This window comes from Nannospalax galili, unplaced genomic scaffold (assembly GCF_000622305.1).
Source record: "Nannospalax galili isolate Female #2095 unplaced genomic scaffold, S.galili_v1.0 scaffold114, whole genome shotgun sequence".
Taxonomy (NCBI): domain Eukaryota; kingdom Metazoa; phylum Chordata; class Mammalia; order Rodentia; family Spalacidae; genus Nannospalax; species Nannospalax galili.
In genome coordinates, this window is record NW_008336930.1 from 3,875,297 (window position 1) to 3,895,931 (window position 20,635).

General features: G+C 42.1%; 1 non-coding gene across 1 annotated transcript; it reads right to left on the reverse strand.

The window, feature by feature from the left end:
• Nucleotides 1–15,608: 15,608 nt before the first annotated feature.
• On the reverse strand, nucleotides 15,609–15,804 carry LOC115070098. Its single transcript, XR_003849298.1, has one exon. It is a non-coding gene; the product is annotated as a U2 spliceosomal RNA (small nuclear RNA).
• Nucleotides 15,805–20,635: the final 4,831 nt, after the last annotated feature.

Genomic DNA, 20,635 nt, shown 5'->3' on the forward strand with positions numbered 1-20,635 from the left:
TCCTGGTATCTTTTTCACATTACAAACATTTTAATACTTTTGTTTTTCTTATTTTACTCTTCGAAAATATGTTAGATATCTAACTCTGTGACAAAGGACTTGAGATAAACAACTTGAAAGGAAGAAAGTCTTATTTTGGTGCATAGCTTCAGAGATTTCAGTCTGTGGTCACTTGGCCACACTGCCTTGGCCCTGTGTGGAGAAGAACAGCACATGGTGGAGTAAAGTGTTTTCACGGTGGCCAGGAAGCAAAGGAGAGAGGAAGGGGCTGATATCCCAGGTCCCCGTCAAGGGGATATCCCCCAAAGACCTAACTTCCCTCCAGTAGGAAAATTATTTCTTCTAGACCTTCTATCCTCCCCCAATAGTGCCACAGACTGGTGACCAAGTCTTTATTTAGCATGTGAACCTTTGAGGATACTTTAGATCCAAGCTCTAGTACTGATCATCCAATACACTGACTTTGTGAGACTGGGGAGATGGCTCAGTGGGTAAGAGCACTTGTTATATAAGCTACAAGGACCCAAGCTTGATCTCCAACACCCACATAAAAGCTAGGCGTGCCAGTGTGCACCTACAATTCCAGCCCTGGGGATGCAGAGGCAGGAGGATCCCTGAGGCTTGCTGACTTGCCAGTCTAGCCAAGTCAGTGAGCTCAGGTTTAGTCAGAGACTCTGTCTCAAAAATTAAATAAATAAATAATAGTAAGGTAGAAAGCAGTTGAGGATAACAACCAGTGTTGACATATGGCTTCAACATGCATGACACACTCAGACATATATGTGAAACGCAGACATACACACATTGACTTTATGAATTTTTAAGATTTGGTTTTAGTTTTTATTTGTGTATGGGGGTGCTACATACATGTGGATGCCCACAGAAGCCAGAAGAGGGCATTGGGCTCCCTTTGAGCTGTAGTTACAGGCAGTTGTGAGTTGTTCTGTATGGGTACTGGCAACTCAAATTCTAGTCTTCTGCAAAAGCAGTAAAAGCTTTTAATCACTGAGCCATCACTCCGGCCTCTAGTTGCATGTTTGGATTCATGTAACTACCAAAGTAGAAATACAAAATAGTTCCATCACCCCACAGAGAACTCCATGATGTTATTTCTGGTGCTCCCTAATTCCCAGCAACCTCTGTTCTGTTATCCACCATCAAAATTTTGTCATTTCTAGAAGGTCATGTAACAGAATCATCTTGTTTATCGCCTTTTGAGCCTGGTTTCTTTCACTCAGCTTAGTGGCTTTGAGATTCATGCAAGCTGCTGTGTTTTCCCTTAGTCCATTTTTTTTTTTTAAATCCCTGAGCAGAATTCCATTGCATAGACATAACCCAATTTTGTTACTCATGGCAGAACCTTAGGCATTTGGTTTCCAAATCGATACAATTTTGAATAGAGTCACTCTGCTCATTTTGGTGCGGGTTTGGGGGTGAAGATTGGCTCTCATGTGATATCTAGATGGCTCCTGTGAGTGGGACTGCTGAGTGGACTGGTACATGTTCCTTAGTACTATGAGAACCTGGCTCACTGTTTATCAGGTTGTGTTTTTAGTTCAGACATTCTAATAAGTATCTCCTGGCTTTTGTTTGCATTTCCCTAGTGGCTTATGCTGTCGCTGATCTTTTCCTGGCCATATCTGCCATTCATAAGCCCTCCTTCTTGAGACAGCTAAGTCTTTTGTCCATTTGAAAACTCACATTATCTGTTCTCTTACTGTTGAGAAGTCTTGAGACTTCTTAATAGATCTGGATATAGGTTTTCATTTGTTTTGAGATGGGTGTTCTTTTGTTTTAGTCTAGATTAGCCTTGAATTCATCATGCTGTCCAGGCTGGCCTTGAACTTCAGCAATCCTCTTAGTTCAGTCTCTCAAGTACTAGAATTGCAAACATGAGCCCGGAACTGGAAACAGGCGTTTTGTTGGATATATGACTACAGTGTTTTTCCCTGGGCTCCAGCTTGCTTTTCATTCTTCTAACAATCTCAATATATCTTTCAAATCCTGGTAAAGTCTCGTTTGTCAATTTTTTTGTTATATAATATGGAAATTTTTCTCTATGTTGAGAGAAAATTCTAAAAGTTTAATTCTAAAAGTTCTACAGTGTTATATTTTATGCTTAAATGTATAATGAATTGGTATTCTCTTTGATATAAGATGTTAAATTTAAGAATTTTCAGTATTTCAGCTTATAATTTGTTCAGTTTTTTTTCTTACATATGGATGTCTCATTCTGTAATACCCATTGTAGTAGTGAGAAGACTCTTTTCCCTATTGAATAGCCTCTGTGTGTGCATCGAAAACTCAGTGGGCAAGAGAGTAGGTGCCCACAAGAGCAGGTGCTCATGGAATGCACGCAGAAAAGTGTTCTGGAGCGAAAAAACCAAGAATACTCTTAATAGGCTGTGGGTTAAGTGGGTATAGATGTTGGTCAAAATTCTATAACGTTACGCACTTCAGTCCTGTGCATTACAGTGTATTTGAATTGGCTACATTTCTGTAGGACTGTTTCTGGAGTTTGTGTCTGTTCCATTGATCAAGGTATTTTGTTTGCTGATGTCATTCTTTGTCGATCTGGATTACTCTAGGCTTACAGAAGACTTAAAACAGGAAAGTGTGAGTCCTCCAACGCTACCCTTTTTTTCAAAATTATTTTAATTATTCTTGTGTCTTTGCATTTTCATATACATTTAGAAGCACTTATTTTATCTTCTTGGGATTTTTGATGTTGGTTTGTTTTTAAATTTATCTGTGAATTTGGGTATACCATACATTTTTGCAGTTTTACCTTTCATTTTATGAACTTGTGTTTTTCTGTTTGTTTAGTTTTACTTCAATATATTTCATGTGCTTTTTTATAGTTTTCAGAATGCAGGTCCTTTACATATCCAATTAGATTTACACATAGTATTTCAATTTTAAAATTTAATTTAAATAGTTAAAAATTGGTTTCAAGGGGCTGGAGAGATGGCTCAGTGGTTAAGAATGCTGGCTGCTCTTGCAGAAGACCTGGGTTTGGTCCCCAACACCCGCATGGCAGCTAACAACCATTCATAATTCCAATTCTAGGGAATCTGATGCCCACTTCTGACCTCCTCAGACATTGTGCAACATGGGTGCACTTACAGATGTTCAGGCAATATGCTCATACACATAAAAATATAATATTTTAAAAAATGAAAAAATTGTTTCAAGTTCTTTATTATTATATAAATAAGATTTTTAAAACATATATTCTGAAATTCACTAAATTCTCTTTTCACATGGAGGAAGAATGTGTGTATGTGTTGTGTGTATGTTGTGTGTTGTGATTTTTCCATGTAGACAGTCATTTTATGAGTAGATTTGACATTACCCTCCTTTTGCTACCTGGATGCCTTTATTTCCTTTTCTTGCCTGATTGTACTAACTAGGTCTTCTAGTATGTGTCAAACAGGAATGAAGGTGACAGGAACCTGTCTTGCCCCATTCATAGGACAAAACAGTCACTCTTTCATCATTAGTTGTAATATTACTGTCCATTTTTCAAAAAAGAGCCTTTACTTATATTGACCGAAGTCTCTTCTTTTCAGTTTGCTGAAACTATTTTGTGTAACCATGAACTGATGTTGAGCCGTGTGGAATGATTTACTCTATTAACTGATATGATCGTGTGACTTTTTTCTTTGGACTATTAATATTACCTGTTTTTTAGATACTGAGCTAACCTGACACAGCCCAGGGATAAAACCCACCTGGTGTGATCTATTATCATTGTTATATATTGTTAGAAACAAAAGTCTTCCTGGTGAATGTCTTTAGTTTTCTTTTCTTGTATTATCTTTCTTATCAGTATCAAAGTAAATGAGGTATGAAGTGCTCCTCCCTGTTTTGTGGTCAGCATTGTATAGAATTACCATTATTTGATTATTAAATATTTAATGGAAAGCTTTAGTACAAACTCTTTCACAGTGTAGATTTCTTACTTTGGAAATTTTTAAATATGAATTCAATTTCTTAATAGTTATACCACTATTTATAGTTTCTATTTCATGTTGGGTATTTTTTTATATTCTGTGGGCCCCAAAGTAACATCCTAATATCATTTCTGATATTAGTAGTTTGTTTCTTTATGTCAATACTTTCAGATAATTAACAAATTTTATCTTTTGACCAAAAAAAAAAAAACCCAATATTTTATTCTATTTTCTTTCTTATCTGTTTCAACATAATTTTTTGTCATTTTTTGATTTGTTTCATTTTTGTTTTCTCAGACAAAGTCTCACTATGTAGCCTAGGCTGCCCTGGGACTCTCTATGTAACCCAGGCTGACTTTGAACTCATAGCTAGCCTCCTTCCTCAGCTTCCCAAGTGCTACAACGACGGATGTGATTCATCACGCCTAGCTTCAACTTGATTTTTGCCATCCTGTATTCCCTTTTCTTTCTACTTGTTCTGGGCTTCTTGTTCATGTTTTCTACCTTCCCCTCTGAGCACTTCAGTTTACCAGTTTTATCCTCACTTTCATTTTGTGCACAATGCTTTCTAATTTCTCTTGAAACTTCCTTTTTGACCCATACATTAATTAGCAATCATTGACTAATTTCCAAATGTGTGGAGGTTTTCCTATTATCTATCTCACTGACTTTTTAAATTTATTTCCATTATGGTCCAAGAATGTACTTTATGTCATTTCAATTCTTTCAGATTTGTTAAGATTTGTCTGTCTAGGACATGGTGTACCTTAGGGAAAGTTTTTCATGCACTTGAAAGAATAAGCATTCTGCTGTTGGGTGAAGTGTTGCATAAACACCAGTTCAAGATGTTAGGGTCCCAAAACAGCAGCAGTTTCCCCCCTCCCCAACAGGGACCTCACCTTGACCTTTGGAGTCAAGGGAAACAAACTCTGCTGAGAAGCAGCCTGCCTTTCCTTTGACCTCCAAAGATAAGCAGATTCTACCTGATAACCAGAGATTTTAGAAGCTGTTTTTCTCTCATCTTAAGAGGGAAAAAGTAAACACTTCCACACCCTAATCCTACCTGCTTCCCCCTCCCTGATTCCACACCCTAAAGCCCCCATATGAAAAGTCCCAGCTCACAACCCATGCGTGGACATCTTTCGCTGACATCCTTCCCTGACATCCCTTCCCTTCCCTTCCCTTCCCTTCCCTTCCCTTCCCTTCCTTTCCCTTCCCTGACATCTTTCCCTTAGCTGACATCTTTCCCAAGGGAAAGGTGCCCCGTGCGAAATAAATCTGTGTCCCGCTGAGAATTCCATCTGAGCCTCCGTGCCTCATCCATCTGCTCGTGCCTCCTCCATCCACGCCGCTTGCTCCCGCCCATTCTCTACCTATCACAAGACAGTTATTTGATGGTATTGCTCAGTTCTTTGGATAGTTTTTGGCTTTCTATTAATTAGTTCTATCAGTTACTAGAAGAATGTCGAATTTTCTGTTCATAATTGTGAATTTGTCTCTTGAACTTTTAGTTCTCTTAGTTTTTGCTTTGTGTGTTTTTGAAACTCTGTTAAGTTGTTATTTCTTCTTGCTGTATTAATCTAGTTACCATTATGCAGGGCCCGTCTTTTGTCTCTGGTGTTTATTTTGTCCGACATTAATGTGGTCATTCTAGTTTATGTTTCATTAGGTTTTGAATGTTATATTTTTTTATCCTTTCACTTTTATTTATTTTTAGTGTATGAGTGTTTTGCCTGCATGTCTGTAAGTGCACCCATGTCATGCAATGCCCATGGAGACCAGAAGAGGGCATCTGATTCCCTGGAATTGGAGTTATAGATGATTGCTAACTACTATGTGGGTTCTGGGAACTGAACCTGGGTCCTCTGCAAGAGCAACCAGTGCTCTTAACCACTGAGCGGTCTCTCCAGTCTGATGTTTCTTTTCTCCTTAGTATCTTCTATGTTGGTACAATCCATCCTAGAATCTGGTTTCTCATGAGTAACCTCAGTCATTTTGGTCATTAGTCTCCTAAGATTGATGTTGGCATGGTTCTCTGGTTGCTTTCAATATTTCTTTTTCCTGTTTCTTTGATTTTTTTCAGAACTTTTATTATGACAAATCTGGGCATGAATTTCTTCAGTTTTATATTGCTTATAATATGATGAACTTATTGACTCTGAAGTTTCAATCATTTTATCAAATGAATGGGGCATTTTCTATTCATTATTTCTTCACATGTATTTTGTATATTATGCCCTTTCCCTTCTTTTAAGACTCCAGTGATAAGAATGTTAAACTTTAAATTTGTTATTGTTCCACAAATCACTGGGTCCTACTGATTTTTTAAAAATCTTTTTAATCTCTTACTCAGAGTGTTTACTTTTCATTGATATATCTCCACATTCATAAACTCTTCCTGTATTATTTTTGCACACATCTTCTGATAAACCCATCTAGTTTTCCTCATTTCAATTATTTTATTTTTTAGTTCTAAAAGTTCTGTTTGTAGGTTGGGTATGGTGGCCCAGCACTCATGAGACAAAGGCAAGCAGATCACTGTGATTTGGAAGCCAGCCTGTTCTATATAACAAGTTCTAGGCCAACCAGGGCTACATAGAGAAACCCTGTGTAAAGAAAAGAAAAGTTCTGTTTCTTTCTCTCTTTCACCTCCCTGCTGTGATTCTTTGTTGCTCTGCTTATTCCAAGAGTACTCAGAGTCCTGGTTGGAGCATGTTTTCAGGAGCTGCCATACCCTCTTGTGGAATGATCCCAACATCTGTGTCAGTTCAGTGTCGGCATCTTTTCCCCTATGCATTAAGAGTTCCCTGCGTCTTCCCATGCTGTGGAACACTGGTTTGTTATGAGACAAAACATCATGTTATGAGACTCTAGGTCTTGCTGAGTCTTGTGGAGGAAGTTGACAGTTTCTTTCAGCAGAGAATAAACCCGGTTGGGTTCTGATCTGTTTTCACCCAGCTTTCTGGGGGCTGTAGTCCCAAGGTCAGTTCAGCTTTTGAGGCTTTGCTGCTCAGATAGGTCCCAGATGCTCCACTCCTTGTCCAGCCTGGAACTTGGGCAATGCTGTGCCCTATAGTCTAATTTGAGGTCTGTGTATGTGTTCTGTGGGGTCACATACAGGCAGGCATACTTCAGGGATGAGCCTGGAAGTTTATAAGCGGCTTTCTGCTCTTACTCCTTGTTCTAGTCTGCCTTCCATTGCTGTGACAAAACACTCTGACCAGTACCAACTTGGGGAGGGAAGGGTTTATTTGGCTTACATCTCCCGGGTCACACTGAGGGTGCCCAAGGTAGGAACTCAGGACAGAAACCTGGGGGCAGGAGCTGGAGCACAGGCCATGGAGGAATGCTGCTTACTGGCTTGCTCCTCTCCTCTGGCCCCTGTTCAACCTGCTTTTTTTTTGGTCTTTTTGAGACAGGGTCTCCCTGTAGCCCCAGCTGTCCTGGAACTCACTATGTAACCAGGCTGGCCTTGAACTCACAGAGATCTGCCTGCCTCTGCCTCCCAAGTGCTGGGATTAAAGGTGTGCACCACCTCGGGGCTCAACCTGCTTTTTTATGTAACACAGGACCACCCACAGTGATCTGGGCCCTCCCATATCACTCAATAATCAAGATGCCCCACAGACATGGCCACAGGCAGTCCAATGGAGGCAATTCCCCAGTTGAGGCTCCTTCAACCCAGGTGTGTCAAGTTGACACTAAAGCTATCCAGCACACTCCTATTGCCCATGATATATTTCAGCTCCCTAAACTCAGTCTTTTCTCTCCCTCATACAGAAAACCAGGGCTGTGTTTCTCTCACTCAGCCATAGACATCCCACAACTGTGCTCACATCAGGAGCCTGAAGGCAGAAGAGTCACAGGAATGTGCCTCCCCATCATGTGATCAAAGCCCCTCCCTCCTCAGAGTTGCCTCCTATGGCCTGTGCTGCTGCCTCTGGTCCATGGCCATTGGTGCCTCAAGAAAGAAAGGAAAAGGGAATTTCCCTTTCAGGTCCTCACCTTGCCCAGCAAGCACCTTATCCATTGAGCCATCTCCCTAGCCCAAAGCATGCATTTTAAGAGAATGACTTTATCATCCAGGACTTTTTAAGTAACAGATTAGGGAAACTGGCTTAAACTCTTCAGTGCCAGAGTCCTCCCAAATAGCCTGAAATTGTAACCCACAAGGTGATGGCATGATGGTATTTGACCTGACTTCTCTATCTACTTCTATATCCATCTACTAGGTTCACCCATTCCTTTCCAGGCTTTCCCCAAGATCCTTGTCTTTCCTCATCAATCTCCACTTCCAGTTGGTGTTGCACTTAGCCCAGTGAATACCAGGGAGAAAAGGGACACACTCACCTCTTTTGATGGCACTTCTAGTCTTCTCCTCAACCTGCCTGATACTAGTAACTTTCCAGGCTGTATATCTTCATCCAGAGCGAGAGTGTAGTAACTATATTTTTTTGTTTTCTGTTTTCTCAGTGCTTTGGCATCTGGGGCCTGCCACACATAAAAGAAGGACCACCCACTGGGAGTTAACTAATTCCTGAGATAGCATATAGCTCCCCTGGGAGCAAGCACATCTTTCATATGTACACTGAGAAATCCAAAGCCCATCCTTAGCCAAATCCTTCATTAGGATTCGACTCTATGGACCAGGACTTCCATGTTCTTGGCATCCCAAGTTAAGACAGTCCACGTATCCAGAGCTACCTGAAAATGCCCAGACCAGCCACTTCTGCGTCTGTCTTCCAGTCTCATCCATTCTTTTCCCAGGAAACGATAGCAGAGGCTCTGCCCACACTCCCTTCACATCCCACACCTTCTCCTACTGCTCCCCCATGTGGCTCCCTGTGGGATGGCATGCTGCCTTCTCTCACTGTCCCTTGACTGCCATACCTGAATGATAATGAAACACACATCGTTTGTTGTGATGTGAGTGGGGGTGTTGTATACATGTGTGTGTATATGTATGCATGGGTACACATGTCCTTGTGTGTGCATGTATAGGCCATGGGTTAATGTTGGGTGTCTTCCTCTATGGCTCTCCACCTTATTTTTTCTAAGACAGAGTCTGTCATTGAACCTGTAGCTCACCAATTATCTAGACTGGCTGGCCATCCTGTGTCTAGATCTCAGCCTTGGGATTATAGGCACTTGCTGCAATGCCTGCCTTTTTAAAAATTATTTTTATTTTTTTAATGTGTATGCGTGTATTGCCGGCATGTAGGTAAGTGCACCCGTGTCATGCAATGCCCGCAGAGGTCAGAAGAGGCTGTCAGATCCCTTAGGACTGGAGTTACGGACAGTTGTTAGCTCCCATGTGGGTGCTGGGATTCGAACCTGGGTCTTCTGCAAGAACAGCCAGTGTTCTTAACTGCTAAGCCATCTGTCCAGCCCCAGTGCCTGCCTTTTTCATATGAATATTGTGGATCTGAACTTGGGTCCTCACACTTGCCCACCAAATACTTTACCCACTGGGCCATCTCCCTAGCCCAAACTGTAGACTTTAACAGCATAACTTTATCAGTCATGGCTTTTTAAGTTATAGAACAGAGAAACTGGCTTACCAGTAGCTTTCAGTGCCAGAGTCCTCCCAAATTAGTATGCTAAAATTGTAACTCAAAAAGTGATGGTATGATGGTATTTGACAAGACTTCTCTAGGAAGTGATTTGATGATGAAAGATCTCTCTCTCTCTCTAGGAGAGATCTGATGAGCGGGATAGGCACCCAAAGACACAACTCGCCCTTCCAGCCCTCTGAGACCCCAGCAGCAAGGTACCATCTATGGATCATAAAAACTGGTTCTTACAGTGCACTGAAGTGGCTACCACTGCCACCTTGGTCTTCCCAGCCTCCAGACTAGGAGAAGCAAATGAGTATTTTGTAAGAAACTATCTGGTTTATTGTATTTTGTTAGGTTTCAAGTGAACTAAAACTGTTTTCCCAAACAAGGATTTTTATTGCCTTGAGTAACTAAAATGTATAGTTGGTTGGTTTATTGGTTGGTTTAGTTTTGCTTCTCTGTACTTTCCCAGGCCTTCACTTTGTAGTCCAGGCTGACCTACAACTCAGCGAGGTCTACCTGCTTCAGCCTCCTGAATGCTGGGCTTATAGGCATGAACCTATACCATTCATAGCTACCATGTTTTTACCATGTTTTACCATGTTTGATTTGTTGAAATAAGGTCATACTGCGTAGCTCAGACTGACTTGTAACTTTCCATGTAGCCCAGGCTGTCCTCAGACCCACAGTCCTCCTGCTGCAGTCTCCTAACCAAGTGCTGGGGTTACAGGTATGCATCACCATACTGGCAATACTAGGTTGCTTTAACATTGTAGTGAGCATCTCTTGTACTTCCCCGTAAAGCATCCCTTCCTCTTCTAGCTCTGAGTTTCCTTCAAGGAGTCTTATTTGACCACCACCAGGGTACTTGGTCTGAATTGAATTCCCTCAATACAGAGCTCCCACAGCCAAGCCATCCAATCAGTTTGTCCAATGCTGGCTTGTAGTCTTAGTCCAGGAACGAGAGCCGTGACCAGCTTCACCTGGTAGTATTGGCCAGGAACGTCTGTGTTCCTGCTCCTGGTCCTAAGAGCCCAAGCCCAAAGCTGCACCTTCCTGTGGCTTTCACAGAGCTTGCAGATGGCAAAAGAACTAGGAGAAAAGCAGAGCATAGTAGTAAAGACTCCTAGTGTGTGCTGTCTGGTATGAGCCCACCAGTGCTTGAAGACATTTCTTTTTCTGTAGTACTTCAGCTAGACAAACTAGCAAATTCCATTTTACCTGAGCCAATCTGCTTTAACTCCTCTGTACTTTTTCAGTTTTGTCACTTGCAGCCAAAAGCTTGGTGATGAATTTGCAAATAAGCCCTTTCTGCTCTATTTTGGCCTGAACCTTGAGTTGATTATCTTTAACCAATACCACATGGAGATCAGTGTTGGAGTCATTTGTCTAAGCTTTATTGGAAGGAATTGAACCTGCTGGATGAACTGTTCCTTTCTGTGTTCATCTTGTCTTGTTTGTCAATAAAAATTGTTCTGTCCCTTCTACTTTAATTCTTCCCCCAAAACAGACAGTGAGGAGAGCATTTAGTGCCAGTGGTTTATTTCAACGGTGATCTGAAGAGATCAGAAGGGAATCAGGGGTGGCAGACTGGGAAACAAAGCTGAGTTACTGAGAAGGCTGCCACAGAGGGCAGGGCCATTAGGTTCCTTCTCCATGGGAATTCTGGAAGGTAGTGAGTGTATAACCAGCCTCAGAGTCCTCCATGTGCAGAAAGAAGAAACTAAGGATATTTATCTTCTAGCTCACATCCACCATGGAGCAGAGCTTTTCCCAGGGCTTTAACTCTGCTACACTTTTTCTTTTTCTATGTGATGCTAGAAATCATACCCAGGACCTCAAGCATTCTGGGAAGTGTTCACCCCCCCTCAAATCTCCCCCACCACTTCTGTCCTATCCTGCTCAAGAGCCTGAAGCAATAGTGATAAATTGCTGGTTCATCAACCAGGACATGGTAGACATGGGCTTGGAGGACCCTAAGAGTTCAAAGTCATCTAGAAGGGCACAGACAGGATCTGCCACAGAAACTGTGAGGTGTCTTGCCTTGATTTCCATGTTCCTAGCTAAGTCTCTCTTCCCTTGGTGGATAGGAAGAGGTATTGGTGGCATGAATATTGATTCATAAATTATAACCTTTCAGAAATATGGTAGCTTTAAAACCTATCAAGCTTCCTCCATATTTGGAAAGATGAGACTGAGGTCAAGAGTGTGATGTTTTAGCCTCTTTCATTTTTAAAATTCATTCATCTATTCATCCATCATTCATTTGTCCTTTCATTCATTCCTCCATTCTTTCATTCACTCATCCGTTCATCCATCCATTCATCCGTCCATAAATAAATTGCTTCAGGGGAACAGAATAATTCAGAGTCTCCATCTTTGCTAACCTCAAAGCTGGTGTCAGATGAAAAGAACTGTAATTTCTATTGGAATAAAACTACCTTGCTTTAATGAAGGCAGATACAATTACTATCAGAGTGCAAGGGAAGAAGCACAAAAAGGCATATATCTTAAAAAGTGGGAATAGTGAGATAAGGTATTTACCATTGACTTATATTGCTGTTGTGATGTAGCCAGCCACCACGAACTTACAACAGAAAACGACTGTTTTACTAGACACAGTATTCTGTGGGTCATGACAGGGTACAGAGGGAAAAGCTTATCACTCACCCTTAATATGTGGATGTACTCTCGGAAGGCTACAGGTGATAGTAGCTGAGATGGTGAATTATCTACAGCCTCATACCTTGTCTGGTACATGCTGCTGATGGTTGCAGAGACCCCAGTGCAGGCTTGCTCAAAGCATGATGCCTGGGATCTAAGAACTAGTGTCCCAGAACAGTACTGCAGAGCTATAGTGCCTTACATTTTTCTAAGTCCCACAAGTCACATAATATCCTCTTCACTGTTATCACAAGCCTGCCTGAACTCCATGGGAATAAATGCAGACCTGTCATTCAATGGGAAGTAATGCCAAAGTCACTTGGTAAGAAAGGCATGTGGGAAGGGAGATATTGAAACAGATTTAGAAAACACCATCTTTAGCATTGAAGTGGTAAAACTATTTGGGCACCTGTTTTTTATTAGCTTTCTTGGGTTGTTTTATTTTCTGATTCTACATTAAATTACTTAAATGACCTAAGTCCGATTGTGTCATGAAGAGAGAGTTATTGCTTGATGTACTTTTCAGGCCTGCCCTATCTACACAGCTTTTTTCCTTGGACCAGGCTTTGAGAACCAGAGCCAGAGAGCTTGGGCAGGAAGGGGTAGGAGGATGACAGAATTAGCAGAGTGGATTCCCTTTAGAGGTCAGGGAAAGGCAAAGACTGTAGCCATGCTTCTCTGGATAGTAAGATAGATTTTAAACACATATGAATATACATGTTAAGTTCACGCTGTCCTTGTTGGATCTAATTCTCTGAGTATTGAAGAAACTTGAATTCATTGGGTGTGTGTATATTATTCCTCCTGAGAGCATTCTGGACTCATGTTTCTTTCAAGTAATTGTGATGTCAGAGTTACTAGAAATATCTTTTGTCCTTTTCCATTTTTTAAGTTGAAACAATCATTTTGCATTTCTTTCTTTTTCTTTTTTTAGACAAGATCTCCCTATAGCCCCAGCTGGTTTGGAACTCACTGTGTAGACCAGGCTGGCCTTGAATTCACAGAGATCCACCTACCTCTACCTCCTGAGTGCTGGGATCAAAGGCGTGTACCACCACACCTGGCACCTTCATTTATTTATTTATTTATTTATTTATTTATTTATTCATTTATTTATTTATTTATTTATTGAGACAGGGTCTCACACTGTAGCCCAGACTGGGCTAGAACTCACTTTGTAACCCAAGCTGGCTTCAAAATAGAGGCAGTCGTCCTGCCTCAGCCTCTTAAATGCAGATATTACAGACATGAGCCACTGTGCACACTAGTGGTTTGCATCTTTAAAAACCGTATTTAAAAAATCATCCACACAGCAGGCCAGATGGCCTAGTGGGTTAAGGCATTTGCTGTCATGGCTGACAACCTGAGTTTGATCCCCAGGACCCACATGGTCAAAGGAAAGAACCAATTCCTGAGGGCTGTCCTCTGACTACCGTACAAGTAGAGTGGGAACTGCCTTCTGCTTAAATAACTAATGTAATAGTAAATTTTTTAAACTTCAAAATAGACGTCCTGCAGTCAGGATGTACAGTCCATGTACATTTTGATACTTGGCTGGGTGAGATAGCTAGGAGGCAGTGTTGGACTGTAGTCTGGCAGCCTTTGATGTAAGTCTCAAATGTACTACTTAATGCCTTATGATTTCTGAACAAGTGACTCAACATCCTGGAATCTTGGTCTCAATCTGTAAAATGGGGATACTGTTATGTATATGTAGTTCCTAGTTTTGCAATATTAGCTAAAAAATAATTCAAGTGTCTTCTTAAGAATGGGGAGATGCTAGGAGAAATTCAAGTATATTCTTGTGTCTCTGAGGTAGAGCTGTGTCCGGATAATTAGTGCTTAGGCTTGTGTGTTACTTCCTGGCTTGAGAGCATAGAGAGGCAGACAGTTAACTGCAGCCACAGGCCTTCTCCACCACCTGTGTGTGGATGCCAGAATCATATTGTTTCTGTCAACCATTTATGTACCTTGCGTCTTGGTCTCTCTCTACTTCTGTTTGCTCTCTACTTTCATTCCCAGACACTGGAAACATCATAGATGTTTCCTGATTTTTTTTTCCCTCAGAGACATGTAGTAACTGAAGAGAAAGCCGAACTTTAGAGCAAAGAACTGCTCAGTTCTGAAGTACACATGCATGACCTGCTAGCTGCCCCAGAAGTTTCTTTCTCTGTTGGGATTTCACTTATAGCCTGGCCTGTGGTGTGACTCCTAGGCCTATGACAGAGTGGTCAGGAAGACCAGTGCCTGCCCCGCCTTGAAATTAGGACCCCCTCCTCTCCACCGCTCTGCAGCCCGATTGAGAGCCACCAGAAACAGCAAGACAATCACAGAATCCCCTGGTACTTGCCTTCCTTTCCTCTTTTACCTATAGTCAGACAGCCAGAATATCACAGCGAAATGACAAAATGTCAACCAAAGAACTGTCCACTTTACTTGGCTTTTGTATCATGCTTTTCATAAAACAATCTTAATTATTATATTGATGGCATCCTACGTTTTAAATGAAATCCCTTCCCGCATTATCCTAGCTTGCCATTATTGTCTGAGTTGAAATGGTTTTCATGACAACTCTGAAAAAAATCAGCATTGGCTAAATTTAGCCTTAATTAGGCATCATCTTAGTCCGTGATCATTTTCTCATTTTATTGGGATTCTGCTAACTGGAATGCTGGGTGAAGGTTTGGCATGGTCTGTGTGCAATATTCGCAGAATTCTCTGCCACATTTCTTGCAAGCGTGGTGAATGTTTTGAGCCACAAATGGTTTTTGCAGATAAAGCTTTAATCCTCTTTTTATAACTCAGGGTTTATTAGAGAGAAGTTCTGCCTCACAGCTAGAAACTGCTTGAGGAAAGCCCCAAACAGAATTTCAGGGTGTCTCCATCCAGTATAGGAACTCTAGGGGATCCCACTGAGAACTGGTCTTTGGTATTCCAGAGGGGGTGTGTGTCTATCACCTGGATAGATTTCCAATTTCCACCAGTATTCAAATAAAGATGCAGAAAGCACAAGTCTGCAGACATCAGCTGATAAGGGAGTCAGGTGTCCTGGTTAAGAGGCAGGCTCCAAGCAGAGCATCAGAGTCAAACTATAATGCAACCTTTTACCAACCCTTTGATTTTGCAGGTGCTATTTCTTTGTGCTTTGATTTGCTCGTCTGTAAAACAGATACAGCAGAACTGCTTCCCAGGGTGGTTGTGAGCACCATGTTAGCCTATGTGAAACATTTGGACCAGTGCCTGGCACAGCATGTGGTGCATGGAGGCTTGTTGTTATTGCTGCTGCTGCTGCTACTACTACAGGCCTCCTGGAAGGTGGCATCTAAGAATTACATTCAAAGCTACCAGGCAAATGGGGGCGGGGGGGATGTAGAGCTCCATAGTAGAGAACTTCCTCAGCATGCACAGGCACCCAGTTCCATCTCCCTTACAAGGCAAAGCTTCGTTGCTGAGAAAGGAATCTGCAAAGAACCAACCATGACTTAAGCCACAGTGGACCTCTAGTGATAGACCTGACCATAGTCACCCTCCTCCTGGACTTTCTTGTAGGATAGAAGATATATCAGATATTAAACTGATAAGAACAGGTACTACAGGTGACCTGAGCCAAAGGGTCAAGAAGCAATGGATTTTATTTTAGAGAACCATCTGATTCAGAGTCTAGATGGCAGGATCGAAGACTCCAGATATGTTAATAGAGTAAAATGTCGCTTGGATTAGGTGCCCAGCTGGCAGGTGGGTCAGGAGCCAAGGGGAGGGGAGGCTGGAGAGACGGCAACTGAGCACACTGACTGCTCTTGCAGAGGACCTGGGTTCAGTTCCCAGTACCCATATGGTGGCTAACAACCATCTGTAACTCCTGCTGCAGGGGATCCAACACCCTCTTCTGGCCTCCACAAGTACTGAACACACATGATGCACATACATATACGCAAAACACTCATACACATAAAATAAAAATAAATATAATTTTAAAAGATTTATTTAGTTGTACTTTAGTGTGTATGGGTGTTTTGTCTACATGTATGTAAGTACACCCATATTGTGCACTACCCACAGAGGCTAGAAGAGAGTGTTAGGTACCCTGGAACTAGAGTTATGAACAGTTAGTTGGCCATGTTGTGAGTCAATGGCAGACATTTTCTGCCACAATGAGGTTAGGGAACCCAGGGAGGATTCAAGATTGCCACAGTCAAGGGCCTGCCAGAAGAAGCCAGAGTTACACTGGACCTGATTAGCAGAAACTAAGACCATGTTCAAAGGGGCACCAAAGGGTCCACAATTCATTGTCTCTGACTCCATGAGTAGAACTGGCTTCTCTAATCCTATTTCCCAGTCTCCCACTAGAACTTTAGTCTGTCAGAGTCTCACTGGGACACAGAAGGTAGAGACATTAAGGCCACAGAGTTCTCTCTGATAAAGGTTGGAGACCTGACAGCAAACAGTCAAATGATTGGTAGGATGACTCTCCCCCAAACCACTTGTTCAAAGGATTCCAAAGAAAGAAGTGCTTGACGCCAGAATGATCAGCATTTACTAGGGGGTTTATTACAGAGTGGGCTACAGTGCTTCTGTGAGCAGCAGCAGGGACAGAGGCATAACTCTTGTCTGTGGCCTGCAGCAGCCTCCGTTTCCTCTGAGGGAATAACAAAACCACGATTCATGACTTTGGCACAGAAGGGAATGAAACACAGTTGAAGATTTATTAAAAGAGATAATACAGATTTTAAGTATAAGGTTTAAGGAAAAAAGGCACTCAGGAAAGATAAGACACACCCACACGTGGGCTTCTCAAAGGAGAGTCACCCTAAAGTGCCTTGATCACAGGCATGTGTAAGATTGGGGTGGCTCCCAAATTAAGTCACTCAGACTATAATTTACAAGGTGATAGAGTTTTCTTTTGTAATTAAAGTTGTAAGATGAATTTATGAAGGGTATCATTTCAGTTTAGGAAAGAAAAGGAAGTGCTAAAAATTCAAAGTTATAGATCACTTTGGTCCTTAAGTATATATAGGTCATTTATTATCTTTGATGTATTTGATTGGGAAGTCTTTAGGAAAGCACGCATTATCTCAGTGGGCAATTTCGGCTTTCTCATTGATACCTGAAGTTTCCTTACTCCATAGCAGAAGAGGCAAACCAGATCCCAGAGTGAAGGACCTTTTTTCCATGCTTTCCTTCCCACGACTCCATGTGTTTTCTTGTCTTTCTCACCTGTCTTTTCTAGCCTATCATTCCCACAATAGATAGCAAGAGAAAGATGTTCTATCTACATACATTGATAGCAAGGGGCCCAGAAACAGATTTTGTTTGAGGGCTTAAGGAACTTAGATAAGGGCTAAAATCAGGTTTTTTTGGTGTTTAGAGTAACAATCTAGATACCTTTAACAGTGTCTAGGAATGTCCACAGACGGGGCTCAATTCCAGTCTGAAAAGACCTACAGCTGTCTGGGTGGCAGGGAAGTCACATAGCCCTGTGATTGCTGATCCAAGATACAGAAAGAAAATAGATGGAGAATGGGGAGAGCAAAGGAGCCTTGCCACACCCCTAGATCATGTCCCAAATCTGTGCTGCTTGCCCTCCCTTTGGCTGCTGGTTTTTCCAACAAACTGTGAGCTAGGTAGCTGTTTCTCAGACCTCAGTCCTGATAACCTGTTGGTCTTTCCTGGACACCAATTGGCTGGGCACTGATGGAAGGCTTACTTCAAGGCTCTATCACTCTCTCAGGATGGAGAAGTCTGCTGATAAATCCAAAGTGGCTGCCTGCTCTGTGTGACTTTAGCGAGAGAGTGCCACCTGCTCAAGAGCCTGGCATGCTGACATTCCACAGATGCTGTTCCCTTATCACTTCTGATAACGTCTGTTATCAGCTGTCAAATGGTAGATAGCACCCTCATCACTCAAAATGTGATATCAGTGACTCAGATGTATCCTCTAGCCATCATGGTCAGTTTTCATATCCATTCATCTTCAGCAAATATTTACACATATCCCATGCAGACCAGTTCACACTGTTTATGGCTGCTGGGGGTGAGTAAAAGATAGATACAGCCCCTGGCGGGGTGGCGCAGGCCTTTAATCCCAGCACTCGGGAGGCAGAGGCAGGCGGATCTCTGTTAGTTTGAGACCAGCCTAGTCTCCATAGTGAATCCAGAACAGCTGGGGCTACAGGCAGACCCTGTCTCAAAAAGACTTTTTGAGAAAAAAAATAGATACATAAAATACAAGTCCTGCTGTTTAAGAGTTGGTTTGAAGACATAAAATCTAGGTGTGTGTGTGTGTGTGTGTGTGTGTGTGTGTGTATGTGTGTGTATAGTATATGCATATGTGTGGGTGAGTGCACTCACCTGTGAATGCATATATGTGTGTACTTGTATGTGTATACGAACTAGAGGTTGACATCAAGTGTATTGTTCATGTCTCTCCACTAACAGCTACCATTTCTGGGCTGGTGAGATGACTTATTGGGTAAAGGTGCTTGCTGCTAAACCTGACAACTTGAGTTCAATCCTCAGGACCCACATGGTGGAAGGAAAGAAATGACTCACACAATTTGTCCTGTGACCTCCATACATGCACTGTGGTGTGCATATGCATGAATATATACACACACAATCAATAAAAAATTTATTTATTATTTATTTTATGTGTATTGCCTGCATGTAAGTAAGTGCACCCGTGTGGTGCAATGCCTGAGGAGGTCAGAAGAGGCTGTCGGATCCCCTGGGACTGGAGTTATGGATAGTTGTCAGCTGCCATGTGGGTGCTGGGATTCAAACCTGGGTCTTCTGCTAAAACAACCAGTGTTCTAAACTGCTGAGCCATCTCTCCAGCCCCAATAAAAAATTTTTTTAAACTACCATTGACAGGCTATCTACTATGTTCCAGGCATATGCTGAATGGTTTTTCCTCACTGTGGAGTATAATTAATAGATGAGGTAGTTGAGAATCTGAAAGTGAAAGCTGCTTGCTCAGGACCATACAGCTGGTGATCAGCAAAGTAGGGCATTCATTCCCATCTGTGAGATACCATAGCCTGGTCCTTTCCTCATGCTTTGCTGCTGAAGAGCTAAGAGGTAGGCAGGGACCCAAGAGTTCAGACAGAATGCCACAGAGGGTCAGGAGGGATGGCATTCAACCACATGTAGTGACCACTTCTGGAAGGCGTAAGCCAACAGTGAGAGTCTCTAACTTCCTTACTACCCTGGGTGAAAGTGGCAAACCCAGGGGCTGGAGACATGGTTCAGCAGTTAAGAGCACTTGCTGCTTTTCCAAAGGACCTGAGTTCAGTTCCCAGAACCCACATGAGGTAGCTCACGAGCACTTGTAACTCTGCTACAGGGGATCCATTGCCTTCTTCTGGTCTCTGCAGGTACCTGCATACATGTGGAATACAATCACACACACACACACACACACACACACACACACCCCTACAAGCAACCTAAGTGTCCCTCAACTGACAAGTAGATAATGAAAATGTGGTCTAATTATACAATGGAGTTTTACTCAGCAGTAAAGAAAGATGAAATCATGAAATTTGCAGGTAAATGGATGGAACTGGAAACTGTTATACTAAGTGAAATAACACAGACTCGGGGAAAAAAAAATGACATGTGTTCTCACTCATATGCACCAAACCTTATAAGTGAGTATTCAGACATAACTCCAGGAACCAGGATAATGAAAAGGAACCAAGGAGGTAAAGGAAAAGAAATAATCTGAAAGAAAAGAACAGTAGAAAACAGGCCTTAGTAAGGGAGATATGGATAAAAATGGGTGTATTTTAAGGGGAGGGGAGAAGGAAGGTTATACAAGGAACCTAGGGGATAAAGGGAAAGAAGGAGCTCAAGAGAGGTGGGACCATAGGAGAAGGGTGTTATTAAGGGAGAAATGGGAAAAATGGGGGCACCTTTAGTGGGAAACCATGGTGGAAGGGTTAGACAATGTGAGAGAGAAATAATGCCTAGCTAGTTTTAGAAAACCAGAGGGGACCATGTTAGGCCAACAACCTACTGACAAATTATACATACAACTAGATCAAAGAGTGTAATATATGTCTAGGCAAGGTTTATCTGAGAGCATTTGGTCTTTGCCCAAGCTCTATCTACATGTCACATGGTAATTAAAAGTACCAGACTGGTAGAACTAACCTTCTTGGAAGTTTAACAGCCATACTATGAGGCTATACTAATTTGGACAGAGGGAAATAGAGGACAGTATTTGCTCCTTTCCCTCCTAAGTCGACTAAGTTCCAGGGGACTACGAGAATCTCTCAAAATGTCCTGTAACTGTGGTGAGTCACCTGTCCTCTTGATCAAGGAGGCCGAGGAGACCTCACCAGATGGACCTGAACCAGTGTCCAGTCTACAAAGAGGAGGGTCAACACAGAGTAAACATTTCCTCCATGCTTTCAAGCGAAGCCAGCCATGGTCAAGTAGGACCTTTGACTTATC